Here is a 16,322-nt window from a genome sequence, read left to right as displayed (position 1 = left end):
CACACAAGTATGAAATAATGAAAAAATTTAATACATGATTATAAATAATTAGTATATACTACTAATTATTTATAATCACGTATTAAATTTTAGTATTTGTGAAATAATAATTCTTATCTATAAATTGTTCTTCAAAATGGCATCGCTAACCGGATCTACGTCATAACAAAGCGGTTCAAGGGTCAGGCCTATTGTCTTTGCTTTGTTGACAAACGGATCGAGGGATCTACAGGAGATCGGTCTGGTAAGATACGTCTCATTTTTACCATTGATAGTGAAATAATTTTTATCCTTTTATACGCATTAGGCGCATGAAGGTTCATAGATAAACTAAAATTTACCCCTACAAACCGATTTCACCCTCTAACTATGGATTTCCTAGGGAAATCCATCTTTGTGTACATGTGTCTCTTAAAGGGATGGTCCGGGCTGAAAGTATTTATAGCTTAATGAATAGAGTAGAATTCACTGAGCAAAATGCCAAAAATTTCATCAAAATCGGATAACAAAGTTATTGAATTTTAAAGTTTAGCGATATTTTGTGAAAACAGTCGTCATGAATATTCATTAGGTGGGCTGATGATGTCACATCCCCACTTGTTCTTTTGTATTTTATTATATGAAATTAGGTTTATTCAAATTTTTTCCTCCAAGAACTATGAAATTGAATTGACAACTGATTTAGTGCATTAGATATTTATTGCTGCAACTTATTTTATTGTAAGGGAGACATATTATTCACACAAGTATGAAATAATGAAAAAAATATGATTTTATGTAATAACATAAGAAAACGAAAAGTGGGGATGTGACATCATCAGCCCACCTAATGAATATTCATGACGACTGTTTTCACAAAATATTGCTAAACTTTAAACTTCAATAACTATTTTATTAGTTATCCGATTTTGATGAAATTTTCGGCATTTTGCTCAGTGAATTCTACTCTATGTATTAAGATATAAATATTTTCAGCCTGGACCATCCCTTTAAGTCTTATACGTATATGACCGGCGGTTCAAGGCTCCATGTCTGTAGAAGTGATTGCATTTGAGAATAGACTGGATAAGCATTGGGAGAAGATTGCCTATGATTTTGAGTGATTTTTTGTCCATTCTCGTGTGTTTTCATGGAATTTTTTGCTGTCTACTGTCGTGTTGGGATCGGTAATTATAAGAAGGGAAGCGTAATGAAGAAACTTTTGAGAAAGTTATACAGTTCAAAGTCACAAAGTATTTAATTATCAATATTCAGCTACAGTTCGAAGTACATGAAGATTCAGATATAATAAGAGACGATGAATATAAAATAATTTAGAAGTATCAGATTGAGATTGTGAAGTTAAGATAATATTTGATGAACGTCTAAGTCTTGAAATCAGTCAGTCTATCTGGATGAGTGTGGGTCTAGTATTCTTCTGTATATTCTATATCTTTAATAATCAATAAGTCTTATTTATATCATTAGTTTTGGGGTTTTAACAATTTAAGGTGGGATTGATCAAAACTTGATCTGATTGGTCTACAGGTAACTGTCTATCAAACTTTCTCTGGTATAAGGGGTGTGGTGATGCTCTATGCAAGTGACTGGGGCTGGAAGTGTGAGTCACACTTCTTCCTTGAAGTTAGCTGACGTCACTGAGGGTTGGTCTTTTTGGTCAAGGTTTAGGAGTTAAATGGTATTGGGGGTTTAGGAATTCTTAGATGACATTGGGGGAGTTTGTAAACAAGTGAAGGTGAATGACTGAAAGGATAACAGGAAGTTAAATAGATACTACATAACACTACGATACCTCTGCCACCCCTCCCTGCCAACATAAGTAGCACATCTAATTTTGTCTGAAGAAGAGCAGCAATAGACATTCTACTTTGATCGATGAACAGGCTTAGTCTACAAGTTACAACATCGTTGGAGGGTCATTCCATGCCAATTCACTCAATGAATGTGCAATTTTGCACCCGACCCTCTCAGAATTTGTTGTAATTTGGTACACATAAAATTCCCCATGGCCCAAGCACAAAACAAACAAAATTAGTCCAATCGGTCTGTCGGTTCTTGCGCTATGGCCGGCCCTTTTCACCATGTTTTTGACAAAAATGGGCGTGACCTTCAACTTTCGATGGCCATTGCGTCGTAACGTGTCGACCAATTTTCACGAAACTGGTACCATTCAAAAGGAAATTTAGGGAGGAATCCAAACATGCATAAAATAATGTATTGGAGTGATTTATAAGGTCATGACCTTTGACCTTTACTTTGACCTTGAGTTTGACCCTTGGACAAATAATTTTTTAACTTGATTTTCGTGTATGTTAATTACTAGTATGATATTGACAAAATATGTTAAAACCAATGATGATGTTTTATTTCTTCACCTATTAAAATTCTTCCAAAGATACCAATTATCTGATCTGAAATTTCACTCTAGTCCCACATACTGATATTCATGTTAGTAAAGTGTTTACCAGTCCCATGATACATGATTTCTTCCAATCTTAAGTTCGAGTATGCAAACAGATGAAAAGAAATCAAGCTCATCAGTTAAAAAATGAAACATTAAACATTTATGCTCATGAATAGGTATCCGTTTAGGCATTTTGATGTTGGGCAATATATAATAATTCATTATTAGAAAACTGCTGGGAACTGCAATATCTTGCTTTCTAGTAAGCTGTACTCCCTAAAGTGGATACATCCTTCAGATCCTTGAAGCATCATATCTTGCTTTCTAGTAAGCTGTACTCCCTAAAGTGGATACATCCTTCAGATCCTTGAAGCATCATACATGTAAGTTCTTGATGATGATGTTAGAGATGGATGATCAATTGGAGAGATAATATTGTTTTTAACTATCCAGCAGGTACATGTATATATCTTTACACTGCACCTCTCTCTATGGAAAAACGCAGTGTCTGACTTTTTTTTTTCAATTTTTTTTTCCAGAAGTCAGTCAGTATACCGGTACCCACATATGAAGAACATGTTAATTTAAACTTTTATCAGGGCGCCCTCTGTGTATCTAAGGTATTATTTCCCCCTTGAAATACACAATGACATTATTTCATGGTAATGAAGCAAGTGATAATAAAACTAAATGGAATTCTGGTCCGTCTGCAGATACATGTACAGGGTACTGCATTTTTCCATGGAGAAACCGAGCATTCGCTTTGACTTTTCTTCAATATCTCAAAAAAAAAATATTTGTTTTGGGAGCCTTAAATAGGCTCATATATACTCAACAATTTGATGATAAAAGAATACTAAGAAATGAAATAGTTTTGAGCAGCTTTGGAAAACACAAAATGCTTTAATATCTGAACTTGTGCAAATGTACATACTGTCTTTTTTTATTGGGGAGGCAGTGAAAAGGATACCTGTTGAATAGCTAGATACAATATTTTCTGTCCAACTGATCATCCATCTCTAGCATCATCATTTTAAAGAATGTATCCAATGCTGATGCTTCAAAGATCTCAAGGGTGTTTTCACTTTGGGGGAGTACAGATGACTAGAAAGCAGGATATTGCAGTTCCCAGTGGTTTTTTGAGTTATTATACAGTGCGTCCCAGAAAAAACGAAACCGAGATTAAGCGATGATTTATCATAACTTAATCACAAATACAATAGACAAATGACCTACCAATGTAAAGCTTAGAATCCCCTCTTTAATCTTATTACTTAGATTATTCCCCATTCACGCATGAGTGAGCAAAAACAATTTGAAGAAAGGATACCAAAACCTCATTTGGCGGGGGGTATCTGAATTTCAAAAAGAAAATCACATGCCTAAAAAGTTCAATATCTGCTCTTTCATTTGATACCTTAATCACAAAAAATGGTCAAAAAGTTAAAAAGTTATGTTCCCTCGAAACAATGGTTGTATTTCCATAATTTCATTAAATAAACAAGTTTTCACCGGTTTCCCACAGAAACTATCGCATGGTTAACAAAAGACTTAATGCATGGCTGATCGTAAACAAAACGGAGTGTCAAGTGAGTTTCAACGCTAGCCTGCAGAACCTCTTAATTTTATTAAATTATTGAAATTCAAGCCTTATTTCAAATAACCAGAACTTTATTTCTTGACCATTTTCTGTGATTGAGGTACCAAATTAAAGAGCAGATATTGAACTTTTTAAAAATGTGGTTTTCTTTTTGAAACCCAGATATAACCCGCCAAATGACATTTTGGTATCCCCTCTTCAAATTCTTTTTGCTCACTCATGCGTGAATGGGGAATAATCTAAGTAATTTCAGATGAAAGAAGAGATTCTAAGCTTTACAATGGTAGGTCATTTGTCTATTGTATTTGTGATTAAGTTATGATAAATCATCGCTTAATCTCGGTTTCGTTTTTTCTGGGACGCACTGTATATTGTCCAATATCAAAATGCCTATACAAGTACCTACATGTATTCATAAGCATAAATGTTTAATGTTTCATTTATCAACTGATAAGCTAGACAGGAATAACCGTCGTTTTTGAGGATTTATTCAACAATTTCTGACATTTTACTATAATCCCCATTCACCGACGGTAGTGTGTTAGTGCGAGCCTGCATGTGTAATCTGGTCGGCAATTAGGAGGACGGGTTTTGTCCAGATTTTAATTTCTTTTAGATTCTAAATGACATTATATTATCTTGAACGCGAAGGCCCACTAATTTTGTTATACTCTAATCTTTTTTTTTGATACTATGTAAGTTCTATAAAATATCGAAAATATACGTTACCGATGAGTTATTCCCCGGATTATTCCTTATTTTTAAATGGCAGCCGTCAACGAGTTGTGCTTTTATCAAGGCTTTCCTATTAAATTTTCGATATCCTGACCAATCAATGCGAGCGACAAGTTCCGAACGCACGCACATCTACAAGCGCAAAGCAGCGGCACAAATCGCGATATATAGCGACTGGTAAATACGTCTGTAAGGATGATGACGTCATCAAAGATGGCAACTTACGTTGATCGAAGATGACGATGTTTCGATCATCATTTGAAAGGAATTAGCGGTAACTGCGGTCTAAGGTACGATATTTCTTAATTCTAAACATTTTTTCGTAAATATGGATGTGATTTCTTTTTCGTAATGTGACATTTTATGAGAAAAAAAAACGATCGGAAAATCGGGTTTCCGCCGAATGTTAGATCTAACACTACTGCTGGAGGCCAATACGTTGTCTGTACGTACTGGCCTCCAAGCTCTTCAGTCTTTGTATTGGTGAGTGAGCCAACGCAGTTCAGCGGAACAACCAAAATACAGAGACTGAAGCTTTTGGTCTACTGATAAGCTTAATTTCTTTTCATCTGTTTGCATACTGAAACTTAAGATTGGAAGAAATCATGTATCATAGGACTGGTAAACACTTCACTATTAATATCAGTATGTATGACTAGAGTGAAATTTCAGATCAGATAATTGGTATCTTTGGAAGAGTTTTAATAGGTGAAGAAATAAAATATCATCATTGGTTTTAACATATTTTGTCATTATCATACTAATAATTAACATACACGAAAAATCAAGTAAAAAAAATATTTGTCAGGGGGTCAAACTCAAGGTCAAAGTAAAGGTCATGACCTTATAAATCGTTCCAATACATTATTTGATGCATGTTTTGGATTCCTCTCTAAATTTCCTTTTGATTGGTACCAGTTTCGTGAAAATTGGTCGACACATTACAACGCAATGGCCATTGAAAGTTTAAGGTCATAACCATATTTGTCAAAACATGGAGAAAAGGGCGGGCCGTAGCGCGAGAACCGATTGGACTAATTTTTTTTGTTTTGTGCTTGGGCCATGGGGAATTTTATGTGTACCAATTTACAACAAAAACTGAGAGGGTCGGGTGCAGCCACTGGGTGAATCCAGATGGAATGACCCTGGAGTAAACTAAACTCAACTACACTAAAATATAAAAAAAATGTCAGACATGGAGTCCTCAAGCCAAGGCTATGCCCCCCACTTTGAAAACCGTTCCGCGGCCCCTGTAAAAGTTAATTAGGTCTAGATCTAAGTAACTAGTATTAGTAACTGAACTTACACCTTTGGTTTTTCTTGCCAAGATTGTTCTGATCAGGTCTGATTCGAGTAAAACTCTCTCTTTCAATTCCCTGTCTTCAAAGTAACGAGAAAAGCATGTGCGGTTGGACTTGGAGATCATCAATACAAACTTGATCATCTTTCATCAGAATAGGCCTAGAATGAAAATAAAGAGTTGATACCATGAATGAATACCCCGATCTCTGGCATTTGCCAGGCCAGGGCAGGCATAGGATATAACAAAAGTTAGTCCACATGCCTACAGGCTACTACACTACACTACAGTCTACAGACAGTAGGATGGGGGGTCGGGTGTCCGGACAGTTTTTCTTTTTGAAGCCTTTTTTTTGTCTTTGGATTACACTAAAAATATGAATTCAATACTTGTAATCATCTTCTATTTTTTTCTTTATAATATTTCCTAACATTTTGTACTAAAAATTGATGAAACTTCGCTTGTAATTTTTTCCAAATGACTTTCTAAAATTGATTATCCGGACACACAACAACTGGGTATACAGGCTACACACTGTCACTGCATTGGCATGACTGGCGCTAGACCAAAATGAAGCTTCAGTCTGTATTTTGGAATTTGGTTGTTCCGCTGAACTACGTTGGCTCCACATACCAGCGCACAGTGGGCCAGAATGAATCCAAAGTGCGCCAAAACCCATTATTCACATATTTGTACGATTAAAGTTGGTAGATAGGGGTAAGTTCACCCGTAGAATTCAATAAAAGTATTTTCAAATATTGATGACGTCGTCAAAATACCATTTTCTGATTGGCTGTTAACATTTGAGAAGAAATTACATGTTTCTAATTGTACAATAAGTTTCAAAATTTCAGAAACTAGTTTTAGAGAAATTTCAGCAGTAATTAAGCATATTAGCAAACAGCAAACACACCAACAGGCAAACAAACAAGAAAACTCTGTGCTCGGGGTACAAACAATTCAATTGGTGACTTGAGTATCGCTTAAAGAGGGCGCCCTATACCATGAATCCAGAATTGTAAAATTCAAAGTGAAATTGTAAAAAAAATGCAAAGGAGTATTTTCATTCCCTGGGTACAATGATGCACACCTACATGAATTAAAATGGATTGATACCAGAAGTGGACAGTAAAATATTTAAAATAATGATTCCAATGATAAATGATAGAGCAAGAGGGAGAGGCTGTGATTGTTGTACTCTTAAAGACTTGCTAGTAATCACATTGTCACCTGTTACCATCAGTCTGTGGAATACATCACTCATGGTGTCTGTACGAGATGTCTTTCTCGCATGCATTCGTCTGTAGATCTTGTCTTTGTTCCTGGTTTCTTGCGCCTCCTCACTCATCATTCCGATTGGCAGGACTGAAGATGACAAGATAGTGGCACCAACAAAACAAACTAATAATCTTATCTTAAGAACTAATCTTCTCAGGATGACAGCATATCAGATATGGAACACGGGATGAAACAGTTTGGCATCAAAATGAAGTTGTGATACACGTATTATTATACAGTGCGTATCAAAAAAACGGGACAGTTTTGAAGTCTATAAAAAAAATTTGTTTCAAATTATGATATCTATATTTTGATGTTAATAGATGCTCTGAAATCTTATCTTTGATATGCAAAAAAAAAATTGTTCATGCTTGAGCGAACACGGGACTTTTTGCCAGGGTTCAAAAAGAGGCTTGCGCCAGAATGGCATAATATATGATGATCAGACTTCTTGCTAATCAGCAGACTTCCTCTTAACCTTTTCATAATCTGTGCCATAATTTTCGAATTATGGTGTCAAATTTTATTTACAAATTTATTTATTTACTTGAATTATTTTGTTTGTTTTTTCATTTAAACTTCTTTTACTTTTGAATTTTCCATCATATAAAAAGAAGACTTTTTGTCAACCCAAGCAAGAAGATTTGCATTATTATTGGGAAAACTTGTAATTATTCAAATCCTTTTATTATGTGAAACAAATTATGTTATGGTACCTTTAAAGACATGAATCAATTTTTTAAGGCGTTATTGATTCCTTGACCAAGTTTAATTTTATGCTTGACAGGACAAACAGGAAGGGATTCATGTCGTTCAATGGCAATGGTGTATTGAGTCAATTTTGAAGGAGCTAGATTACGCAGATTGGGTAAAATGTATTAAAAAGTTGTGAGCGAGTGAAGCGAGCACGCAAATATTCCCACTCTTTAATAACAATATCAAATTTTGTGATAGATTTTGACATAATATTCAGAAAATAATATATTTTACTTTCTACCTTTCCTTTTATTTCTTTTCCACTTTTTTTTCTTGGTCATGATATTTTTCAATTGAGGGGGGGGGGGGGGGGCATCCCCGAGCCCCGCCCATCTGTATGGCACTGTTCAAAAGGCACCATAACCTTTGTAGAACACAATGAAAGGATTTGAAAAAAAATACACGCTCTCCCATACTTCGGTTGAAAAAAAATTGTTTTTGTTTGAAGAAGGAATATTCAAAGCTAAAAGAGAACATATTAAAAAGAAACAACAACAGAACAATTCAAGCAAATGAATAGATTTGAAAATTAATTTTGACCGCATAATTTGAAAAATTATGGCAAAGATAATGAAAGGTTAAGAGGAAGTCTGCTGATTAGCAAGAAGTCCGATCATCATATTTATCATTTTATGCCATTTTGGTGCAAGCCTCCTTTTTAACCCCAGACAAAAACATTCCTTGTTCGCTCAAGCATGAACGACACTAATTTTTTAAATGGCATTTGAAAGATAAGACTTCAGAGCACCTATTAACACCAAAATATAGAGATCATAATTTGAAACAAAAATTTTAAAGACTTCAAATCTGTCCCGGTTTTTTTACGCACTGTATAGTTACTGGAAGTGGAAATGAAAGCTTGTCTTTATGTAGGTTTAACGAAAATATTTTAGGCAGATACCAGTCACAATCTGAGCCAGACATTTATGGTCATTTCAACCATTTAATGTAAACATTGGATTGCCCCTACCCGTCTCCCTCCCTCCCCCTCTCTCTCTCCCAGCACGCGACGGGGATTTGTTTAATGTCACCCTCAACGTTCGGCACGCGCATAATGGGACACTAACTTGGAACAATTTTTGTGATAAATACGGCGAACATGTGGTTGGAAAATTTGTTATATCTCCAGAAAATGCACGTATATGCAGCTAAATTTGGTATCAGTGTAAAGCATGAACTATAACAAAGACCGTCATGGTATTTATAGCGCAGCAATCGGCAGCAATTTGTAAAAGAAATGCTCATGAAAAAAAAAATTGCTAAAACCCCCCATTGTCAGTTGTCAAATGGTTTCGTCCAAAATTACCTCTGAAGAGATTATCATTTTATCTTGAAAATCTTCGATCACTTAAAACAATCATTCATCAATGAGCACCGTGAATTGGAAATACTGTGAAGAAATACCCCCAAAATTTTCTTTTAATATTTTCTATTTAGATCTGTGCTTACTTCCAGCCAGAATTAATTATCCAAAATCTTCTCAAAATTTCACTTTAATACAACGCCACCACTCACAGCTGTTGTTTGTTTTGAATCTTGAATGAACGTAGTGAAATCAGCTGAGTGTTTACTACAGCAGTCAATGAATATAGTAACGGAGGCGGATTGTGCTATTTTTAGAACCACAGCAATACATAGGATTTAGTACGTGGGACAAGGTTAGGTTAATGGCGTGCACGGCGATGCACGGAGCGAGTTTTCTCGATAAATTGTCATTTACCTTGTAAATGTCTTTAAAGTGATTAGCTTGATGCTCTATTTTTCCCTTTTATTATAAAATGATGTCTTTAATGATCCTATTTTAGTCACTAGAAGTGATTATTCCCTACCGGAAATGGTACAGTCTGTATTTCGTGTTTTGCGAGTGATGACATCACAAAGTTTTTGTCAGGCGATAGGGGCCCGATACCTAGGGGTATAAAAGGGGCAGGGGGTGAAAATTTCTTCACTTTGCATCTTAGAGAGTATTTGTTCAGAGGGAACCCCAAGACAGTTGAGTTTGTTCTTTAGTCCAGTCTTACAGTTGATAGTCCAAGCGTTTGATCTTAGCAAGAATCGTAAGTGGAATATTTCTTTTAAACTTCTTAAGGTTACATAATACCCCCCTCCCCTTTTCTATAAAAAGGAATTTTCGATTAAATTTGTCAGAACTGGAATTTCGAAGTTCTTTATAGAAATTTTTGGCTTGATGCCTGTTCGATGAGATGAATATTTTGATGTCTGCCCTTAACATTAGTCTTAGAAAAATTGCGTGATTGCTGATTTTATTTTGTATGTGGTACACAACAGAATTTAAGGAGAGTTTTCAGGGACTCGATTTTAAGGCGCGCGAGAGCGATCGCGCGCTACATGCGCGCCTTAATCCATTTTTGGTAGTGCGATTTATCGCGCGCCTCGCGATAGCTGACCTGCGCGAAAATGCCTAAAGTCGCCCTCGAAATCACCCAAAATCATGCTTTCGGGGGCGACATAAAATCTGAATGTCGCCCCCGAAATTATTGCCGAGTGATAACAACTCAACCGCCCACTAGTGCCATATGCTCGAGCTCCGCTTACCATTTAAAAACCATCCAAAATCCACACTCAAAATCACGAATAAGCCTTAAAAGTAGCGAGTAGCGCAGTTTCAAATTCCGAAGTTGCGTTATTTTTTCTGTACCACGTACCGGTATTTCCATACACATGGTACCAGGTATGGAAAAAAAAATCAACGCAACGGTCGGGAAAGAGTTGCATGTATAGGGGTCCATTATGACTACCACCGTGTGCCATTTCGAATGCACATGTTTCCCCTACAGATATCACAATTCTGTGATAAAATAATTCGAATTACACAGGAAATAAATCCCAGAGTCTAGTAACCTAGCATTGGTGAGTTGTCATTCGGCTTTGCTTTTCAAAACGGCTTATTAACTTCCAAAATAAGTTATCTAATTTATCAATTATAACTAAAAAATCATTTGTTTTCTTTTTCTAGGGGATGAGGTATTATATCAGACAATAAATCATCAAACAAAGCTCCATCTTTTTTACAAGGACGGCGGCAGGCTCACGCATTGGCGCTTTTACTAGCTAGCCAGTTGGAGCTCTGTCTCTCTGCCAGAGCTCTGGGGGACAATTCGCTCAGTAAAGGCCTCAATGATGGTGATTTTCTGTTTCAGACAGAGTTTATATTTCAGGAATATTATTCAAAACTGCCAATAAAGTTTGATGATTTCTTCATTGTCATGTATATTTAAGTTCTTAATGAATACATTCTCACCAAATTTAGACTCCCCCATAGAGAAATTAAATTTTCATGGAGATCTGCGTTTTCAAAGAACTTCAGGAAAAGTTAGGGTATGTGATGGGCCTTTATTACATGTACATGGCTGACTAGGGTATTGTACTGGAATAAATGGAGTAGAAATTAGATATTGAATTCATTTATAAAATATCCAAGTCCAACTCACAGTCACACACACACGCACACACCCACACACACCCACCCATCCACACACACCCACATCCAAGATTCTAAACATGATAAATAACTTTAAAAATCATACAATATTTAATATTAAACAAAAAGTAATAATTCCTTAATAAGTGAACAGGTATTCCTCAAAATACAAAAAAGTAGCATTTAAAAAGAGCCCCCGAAATTTGACAAAAAAATTAAAATGGAGCCCCCGAAAAAAAAAAAAAAAATTGTCAGTGACTTAACTTTTAGCCAAGTCAAAACCTAACTAAAACAGGTTTTACAACACACAATCTAATTACAATACATTGTAAAACAATTATAAATACTTCCTTTGGTTGTTGATTGTAATTTTATAGTACATACATTTCCTCCATCCATTTTGTTAATTGGGCAAAAAGCTCCCCTTGTACGTTGAAGAAGAGCTTTTTGAAGTGCTCCTCTACCGCTCTCCTTAAAAGTTCTAGGAGAGCTTTTTATTGCTCCCCTTATAATTATAAAACCGAGTCCCTGAGTTTTGTTTTTGTTTTCCCTCTTTCTCAATTGATAAACGCAGAAGTATGAAACATCGTAGCGTTAGGGAAATTGGGGTAACGTAGGGACAAAATGCAAGGGTACCTCGTAGTTTATGTAGACTTTGTTTTGTACCTCGTCGTAGTTGCCTAAGTCTTGAGAGATTAATATTCAGGTGTTAATTTTATGATGTGTCTATAAAACTAAAGTGTTGTAGACTGTTTTTTTTTAAGTCGGAGAAATCGATTGAAATGAGAATGTGGATGTAGATTTTATTGTATTGTGCATGGAAGAATATGAATTCCCCCCCTTCCCTTCGACGAAATTGGCTGGCGTTGAAGTACGGTACCGAGAGGCCGATCGAGGGCAGCTCGAACGAAGTAGATTGACGGCAGCAGAAATGAGAGGTTCGACAAGTGACAATCCTGAATAAGGAACGTCGCCAACAGTTACAGCAGTTGGCAGAAAGGAAGTCTAAAATACCCTGAATAAGGATTGTCACCAATCCAGCAGTACAATTGACAATCCTGCATAAGGAACGTCTTGATGGATGAACCAAGTTCAGTTACATCACACTCATCTCGCTCGCCGGTCTTCACTTGCCGAAACGCCTGCCACACCCTGTAGCTGTACTGTTCGTCATGCACCGGTACTCTGTACTTGTCGTCATGCATCGCGTACTCGGTACTCTGTACTTGTCATCTTGCATCGCGTACTCAGTAGGCCTACTCCATACTAGACCAAAAGCTTCGGTCTCTGTTATGTTGGTTGTTCAGCTGAACTCCGTTGGCTTCACTCACCAAATACAGAGACCGAAGTTCTAGCGCGATCTGTACAGGGGACCCAATGGCCATATGTTTATGTGTATTAAGTTCAGATAAAACAGGGCAGTGAAGTTGTTTTTGTTCCTTTAAACTTGATTTTCCCCGTTTTTTGGCAATTAATGCAAAGAGGGAATATTAATTTGCATTTCGGTCGCGTTAATTTTCAAAAGTTTGATTCATTTAAGACAAAAATTGAAAAGCCCCGACGGGGGGATTTTGCATTGTAAGTCCCCTAATGGTGGCTGCACGATAGCGAGCCGTCTGTGTACGAGGAGAAATTAAAAAAATAAAAAATGTTTAAAAACTCCTCGAAACAGACAGCTGCCAGCTGTCTAACTCCATACCAGCGATCACTGTTCATCATAGCAAACATTGGGCACCGTCTACCGAATGTCCTGTCCATCTGAGATGACTTCATAGCTGCTTTCTTATATTCAATCCTGAGTAGGGAACGAATTTAAGCAGTCTTCACCATGTTTTCTTCAGTGTTTATTACATTCAATCCCGGATAGGGAACGAATTTAAGCAGTCTTCACCATGTTTTCTTCGATGTTTCTTCTATTCTTCGACAGCATGGAATCCCTCTTGGCGTTTCGACTCTTACCCCCCCCCCCCCTTCTCTCTCATTCTTCCAAGTTATTCTTGCACATATACAATTATTCATAACTTGTATTTTGGTAGTGTATTAATTATTATAAAGTTATTTCCAAATATTTAATCAGAACATTACTTGATTCTAATGCAACGAGTTAGAATGGTTGGAATGTTAAGTTTTATGTCTTGTTATGGACCAGGTTGAACATAGAAAGTTGTTGGTATAAAAAGGACTTTGTTAGTCTAATATTTGGGAGATAAAATCTCGAGGCCAGATATTACTAGGAGTTAGTGGCAGGAAATAGGCCGTGGTGGAGAGACCTTGGAATGGCCATTGAAGTGGCGCAAATGGGTTGGACACAGGAAAGTTTAGGATTATTTTATAGTTAGGAGAAAAGGATTTGATATCTAGATGCAGGCATTAGATATGTTAAGCAAAGTGATGGTGTAGAAACAAAGACATCTTTATACCAACTTGGAATGTTGTTCGGAAGACCGTAGAGAATATAGAATAGGCCTACTCGCAGCAAGGTTATGGAAATGATGAAGTTAGATAGAAATATTTATGAAGTTCACACTTTTTAATACTGAACACAAATCAAACAGACTATGTTGTAGAATTTAAGATAGTTTATTCAAAGAGTGACGAAGCAGAAATTTCTCGTCATTTATTTACAGTGTAGGTTTATTAAATGTTCGGTGAACATTTAATTATTTTTATTAAGACGTCAGCCATGTAACCTAGGACGGTGAACATTTAATTATTTGTATTAAGACGTCAGCCATGTAACCTAGGACTTAGTTTTAAGCATGTAAATATGTCAATACTGTATATAAACATCTGATAAAAATGCCACTTTTACTATTCATGAATTTACAAGAGTTTGAATTGTTAAAGTTATTTGTTGTTAATAAATGTTTTAATCGGGTATAACTCGACTTGATGGTTTCCAAATGAGAAATTACTTAGACCTGGTTTAGTTGCACGAATGTCTGATTAGATCGAGTAGTGACCAGTGATCTTTGATGTGAATCATGGAATTGTAGTAAATAGTCTTAAGTCTTACTCTTAGTATTTTATAGATAGAGTGTTCGTATATTTTGAACAAACGTCCCCGTCATCGACCCTCGACTTAATCACCATGCTATCCGTGAGACAGAATGTCAGTTAGAGAGAAGTCTGAATGAACATGATGTATGCTGGGCATCTGTGGTTTGCTACTGGAAATGTTCTTGGATGGCCGATAGATGTGCTTGTTGTGTGCTCGAGACTGTTATGAGTGACTGAAGTGCTGTTGTTGTATTGACCGAAGTTACAACGAACGAGCGACCACTGTGCATGTATAGTCACGTATTGTATTACCGGACACTATTATGATTCCGGACGCGCATATTACTGCGTTCGAAAACAATTTCGTACCGTAAGACTTCCGCAATTTAATTTCACAGAGCAATACATAGAACAAGATTGCAAAAACAAGGCGAAAAAATCCAACTTTTACCTTATTTATCTCTAAAATGACAGAAAATGCTTAAAATATCATATTACATAGTTTTCCATTAACAATTGATATATTTTCTAACAGAAATATGGGCCTGATTTGCCGAATTTCAATCTCGTCCACTCCTTCGATCGAATGATGAGGTATGGTGTATTGTGGGTGATCGTCGACGGCTAGTTCTCAAGACGGTACCCGCGCGCGAGGTTTACCGTGAGCAGAGCCGTCGATCGGCAGCGCATCGATAGAACTTGATGAGCGTCACGATACGAAGGCGAGCATATTATTATTGGAACATGCAGCTAACAAGACAAAATAAAATAAGTTATGAAACACAAATTTATTACCAACATCTGCTCAGATTCTATATAAAAAAGCAAATAATACTTAGAATTTACTCATGATATGATATAAGAAGAAAAAAATCACACAAATTTGCTCTTACATCATTATAATCAAGGATATCTTTACCCGTCCGGCGCGCGTCCGGAATCATGATGTAATTTGTCGCGCACACAAAATAATTGTTTATCGTGGAGGGGTATGCGGCAAGTGCGATGCAAAGAAAATGGTTGGTAAATATAAAATAATTTTATCATATTCATAATTTTCATAATATTTGGAATAGCAAGTGTGAATTTTTCTTGATTGTATTTCCTCTAGTTGTCATTTTTAAAGCAATGAAATAAAGGTGTCCGGCAATACGATACACTGCCATACAATAATGGCTACTCTTTGTAATTTGGTTGTGTGTGCAATGGGTTCCGGGACAGCCCGACCCGCTGCCCTGGACAACTCGTCCCGGTCGAGTTGTCCAGGGTTGGCTCTGAATCGGACAGCTCGACCACTTGAATTCTTCTTCAACATTTCATGAAATAGTTTTTTTCAAACTTTATTTCAAAAGTATTTTCCCGCATAATCCATGTTTCTTCAATACATTCTCGACAGAAAATTTGACATTTCAGTGCATTTTGAGCTATTTTGAAAGAAAATAAAGCGAGTTCCCTTGCAACGAGATTACCGGTATCTTGATAAATTGATAATCCGATACCGCCGGCTAGCTGTGTTCCAGGTCTGCAAATTTGGGTTGATTTTTCCGTCACTTGACATATTTTAATGATGAGGGTGTGCTATTTTGTATTTTCATATTCCATTTTCACATTTCCTCTACTTATTTAAAGTTATTGCATTTCACAAAACTGATACTTAATGCAAACTTTTGAGGTAGTTCACCTGGAAAGGACACCCGATGCGGTGCTTCGCCTCGCCGGCCAGCTGGGCGACTGGCTGTGCTGTGAGGTACCGTGCTGTGATTGTGACTGAGTGTGGCACTCGGCTCAACTAGCTATGCGAGGTCGA

At 36.5% G+C, this 16,322-nt stretch overlaps 1 long non-coding RNA gene across 1 annotated transcript; it reads right to left on the bottom strand.

Annotated features, from left to right (window-relative positions):
- Positions 1-14,076: 14,076 nt before the first annotated feature.
- On the bottom strand, positions 14,077-15,126 carry LOC135154617 (uncharacterized). The gene is made up of 2 exons (XR_010293981.1): positions 14,256-15,126; positions 14,077-14,205 (listed from the first exon to the last, which is right to left on the bottom strand). It is a non-coding gene; the product is annotated as an uncharacterized LOC135154617 (long non-coding RNA).
- Positions 15,127-16,322: the final 1,196 nt, after the last annotated feature.

This window comes from Lytechinus pictus, chromosome 7, assembly GCF_037042905.1.
Source record: "Lytechinus pictus isolate F3 Inbred chromosome 7, Lp3.0, whole genome shotgun sequence".
Taxonomy (NCBI): domain Eukaryota; kingdom Metazoa; phylum Echinodermata; class Echinoidea; order Temnopleuroida; family Toxopneustidae; genus Lytechinus; species Lytechinus pictus.
The sequence above is the reverse complement of the archived record's forward strand: the minus strand, read 5'-3'. Positions and strand labels throughout refer to the sequence as shown.